Genomic DNA, 4,635 nt, shown 5'->3' with positions numbered 1-4,635 from the left:
GGGTTGTGAAGATGAAAAAGTTCTTGTGAAGCCTGCTGCCACTGTCGTTGCCAAACCATCTTGGCTATTTCTTCTTTGCATGGTTCAGTCATGTTGTTGGTGCTCATCTTTGACATTGTTAAACGTGGGAAGAACTGCATGTGATGATTAACCTATAACCATGTATTCATCAATTTACTTCGACCTTGTGAGGTACTAGGACCGATTTGTTGATGATTAATAGCTGGTTGGACTGTTGTATTATTTTGTAATATCTCTTATGCTCTAAGGTCTTAGTTGATGATGATACAAATTTATCTGAGGCAATATTTGTGTTCTCATGCTTGTTCTGATGAAAATGGTGGTAACCTCACTAAAGTGATGCATGGGTGCTCACACCTTATGCCATGCGCCAAACCAAAACACAACTAGCAAGATCAGCTCATTTCTCAAATTGGTGCAACCTGGCAACCAAACAAGCTGACTGTCATCCAGTATCACTCCTAGAGTTGCAGCCAAACACACCTAGTTGCATGTTTTCAACTTGCTTCACACCACCCATGACCGACCCTCCATCCCGGATCCCCTACCCCTGAGCAACCAATCAGCCCCAAAGAGAGGAGGACTAGGAGGGATTGGTGGACGACCGGACAAAAGAAAAGAGTTTGAATATCCATTGGTTTTGTCTAACTTTTTTTTTGTTATAAGTCTCAAGTTTGAATGTCCATTATTAAAATTCTAGATCCACCCCTGCCTAGGAGTCAAGGTATGTTTTGATATTTTTTTAAAAAACTTGCTTGCTTGCATGAAACTTTTGATTTGTTTGTTGTCAGTTTTGATTCAACAAGCAGTTCAACAATTCGAAAAAAAGCAATTCAACAAAAGAAAAGGAAATGAATCATTTCAACGCAAATGGGCTGAAACTCCCTACTATTGGGCTGAGCTCTCTTATATATAATCTATTACCCCCTAAAAAGCCAGGTTTTGTCCACAGGCAGAGGCCCCCAACATCGTTTCATTGCTAAATTAATCATTTCATTGCTAAATTAAGAAGGCTTTGCCCTATAAAAAATGATCGTATCAATGGTTCCCGTATGAAAATTAATGATCTTACATTAAAAAAAGTACTCCCTCCATCCCAAATTGTAAGTCATTACAAGAATCTTGGAGAGTGAAAGCTTCTCAAGTTTGACCAAAATTATAAAAAAAATTACAAAGATTTATGACATCAAATAGGTATACTATAAAAATATAATTAACAAAGAATCTATTGGTACTTAGTTGATATCATAAATGTTATTATCTTATTATATAAACTTGGTCAAACTTGAGATGTTTTGACTCTCCAAGATTCTTGGAATGACTTACAATTTGGGATGGAGGGAGTAATATGTAACTCTCCTAGCATCCGCGCGACGAGAGCGCTCCAGCTACTGTGCGGATACTGTTCACGCATCGGACGCCTCCACGTGCCTCGTGCGTGTGTCCGCGTCCTTTTGCGCTCTCCCGGTTCATTCAATGCCGCCGCCTAGGGTCTCTGAAAAAAAAAACAACCACCTCGCAGTGCCTCGACGCCTCCGCTTCGTCCTCTTCCCCTCCCCCAGCCATCGCCTCGGGTGGGTGCACACTCCTTTTAACCGCGCACCTCCCCCAACCGCGCGCCCCCGTTCCTCCCTCGGCGTCGTCGCTCCCGAACCTCCCATCGCTGCCGCCGCGTCCTCGGAGTCTCCTCCACTATACGCCGCCTCCTAAACGCCTCCTCCCCTCCCAGCGTCGTCGCTCCGGCCTGCGCGACCGGCCCCTGGCGCGGTGGCGGCGCCCGCCTAGGGATTCGTCTCTCCGTCGCCTACAGGGCGGCGGGCTCCAGGTGAAGGTGCGTCCTCTCCGTTGCTCCCCTCCGCTTTCCCTCGCCGATGCCGCGGCCTCGCCGTAAACACGGTTGCGGGGCGCCGCTATAGCGGCCAGACATGCGCAGGCGCGTTACGGTGGAGGTCCTCTGCCTCGATTCAGGCTCATGCTGACGGGGCCTTCAGAATCGATTTTGATGTTTTCTTTCTTTCTTTTTCCCCCCCTCACCTTCTCCGGTTCCCGTCTTCAGGCAACGGCACACCGACCTTGGATTTGGCTTCTGCACGTCTGGATGCTGCTGGGTTACCTTTGCTATGTCCAACACCAACGAGAGGCCACTGATGCAGCTCCCAGCCTGTCAGCCAACGTCTTCAGGTGTTCCTTCACCTTCCTCATCTACAGCTGCCAAGCCAGGAAGATAGACAGTAGCGGTCCCAGGATTTTTCTCAGATGTAAGCCTAACTAATTGCAATCCTTATTTTGTTCACTGTATTGTACTTATTCAGATTGCCATAGAATTCTAATTATTGGCCTAAGCCATGTCATCATATATTCTAATTATTGGCCTCAGCTAAATTCGTTTTTTTCCCAAAATTTGACAGAGAGGAACAAATAAATATGGTACTAGCTGTAGTACCTGCTGGTACTAGCTGTAGTACCTGCTGCTAATTTACCACAAAGACCGTTTTCCATCAAGGAGAGCATAACCGATGTGTGTTTTAGTCTTACTTTTTTCTCCGGTCAGAATTGCTTTGTGATATTGTGAGGTTGTGATCTGCTCACTGTCTGATATGTACATCCCGCTTATGTTTCTTCAGGTTTGTTTTTTTCCCATTCTTATTTTCAGATGTTGTGAGATTGTGTTATGTTCGTTGTCTGCCTGCCACAATGCTGGTGTACAATGTGCGTTTCCACACTCATACACCTGCAAAAATCAAGTGAGTTAATAGCGCCGCCTGCCTTTTCTCTGTTACTATTTATAGGTAACTAACAAATTACACAATTTCTTTTTGCCCTAAGTAATCTTGAGCATATGGAATCTAACTAGGTTCGTTGTAAAATTAATTTCTTCATGTGTTTCTCTATACGTAATAATTGGTATGCTTACCTACCATGTCCTCTCTGATTACACAATATCAGTCGAATTAATGTGTATAGATTTTATCTCACTTCTCCATCACACTTCCTGTGTTACCTCACACTATCTACGAATAATTCCATACCATGGTTGTTAACCTTGTGAGCTGAATCATGATAGTGTCCAAGTGTCTGTAGTTCAATAACAGTTAGTACAGGCTGAATCCAGTGAGCTTTTAATTAGTGTTTATTTTTCTTTATCAATAGTTTGGCATAACTATCTAGGTTAATTTTGTACTGCTGAGCTTTACTAATTCTTAGCGACTCAGTATGTTAATATCAACTTTAGGTTGTTCCGCTTTTATTTCTACCTATTTCTTATGACCTCTTGCCCGATGTATGTTGTCCACTGACAGCAGCAAAAACACACCATAAGGCTTCGGTTATGGTTGTTGAATGGTTACTATATCCTTGCTCCTCTATTCATGGTTTCAGTTCCATTCTCTATCTATTTTTAACTAAAAAATGGTCTCCATCATGATTACATCAGAATTTATCTTTTACAGAGCACCTGTACCTGCAAGGAATGTGCAACCAATGCTATTGGCATGTATTTCTATACGTTTTTCATTTTGCAATGCAGAAATTAGAGTTAGATAACAGCACTAGAGTATGACCAGCAGCATACCGTTATGTCTGTCTTCTAACAAGCACAAGACCCATACTGTATTGTATTGTTAGCTTATTATTTCCAATCAATTGTTTCATCTGTAGGTGTGGATTGTATGACTAATTTGGGTATTGCACCTTATTGGTGCCTTGCCAGTTTTAAGAGAGAAGTTTCACTATATCCAAATTCCTTTAGGATACTCATTTCGGGATAGCATTGTCTCTGTACGAGGGTATGCCAGATTATGATATCTATCTGTTATATGGTCTCTCTTATATCATCTCATTATTTCGAACGTTCAGAGTTGTCACGATTGCTCGGTAAAATTGTCATGATCATGGTGCACGAGCAATCTGTTTATCTTGCAATGATATTCATGGCAAAAGTCAACACGATAATAGACAACTCACGAACCTAGGCAAAAGCTAATCATGGACAGTGCATTGCCCGGGTTCAGCCTGCTTGCTTAAAATGATTGCCGTCTAGCGTTTCACGTGCTTGCTTAGGTATGCAGAACTAAAAGCAATGCTTATGCGGGCGCAGCGTAGCGCGCCTGACGTCCTAGTAAGCTATAAAACGGTAGATGTGATCGACCTTTGCAATTTCATATAAATTAAATTTCTCAGCTGACATGAAAAAACATGTTTTTTTTTCAAATATACTACACAGGGATGAAATATCTTGTTAATTTTTGAAACACAGTACAACACAGACCCTCGTACATGTTCGTGCACTCATCTCTTATGAACACACACATACACATCCAGCACCTCCGCGGACGATTTTTCTGATCTTGCCATTTAAAACTACGAGATTTAGCTTAAAATTTACCAACTAAATTGAGAGAATAGTATATTTTTGTGATTTTAGATACGGGTAATAAATTTTATAAAAGTTGAGTGAATCTCTTCTCTAAATTTAAAAAGACTGTAACATCATTATCTACTTCGTGCAACGCACGGGCACATATCTAGTCTATATTATATTATACACCTAAAAAGACTCTAAAGTAATCATCTGCTCGGTGATATCAAATCTCGCTCTTGCTCATGTATCCACGT

At 41.9% G+C, this 4,635-nt stretch overlaps 1 long non-coding RNA gene across 1 annotated transcript; it reads left to right on the top strand.

Annotated features, from left to right (window-relative positions):
- The first annotated feature begins 1,823 nt into the window (after positions 1 to 1,823).
- LOC136519853 (uncharacterized) lies at positions 1,824 to 2,560 on the top strand. Its single transcript, XR_010775060.1, has 3 exons — positions 1,824 to 1,852; positions 2,078 to 2,279; positions 2,430 to 2,560. It is a non-coding gene; the product is annotated as an uncharacterized lncRNA (long non-coding RNA).
- Positions 2,561 to 4,635: the final 2,075 nt, after the last annotated feature.

The sequence above is a fragment of the Miscanthus floridulus genome, chromosome 18, assembly GCF_019320115.1.
Source record: "Miscanthus floridulus cultivar M001 chromosome 18, ASM1932011v1, whole genome shotgun sequence".
NCBI lineage: Eukaryota > Viridiplantae > Streptophyta > Magnoliopsida > Poales > Poaceae > Miscanthus > Miscanthus floridulus.
The sequence above is the reverse complement of the archived record's forward strand: the minus strand, read 5'-3'. Positions and strand labels throughout refer to the sequence as shown.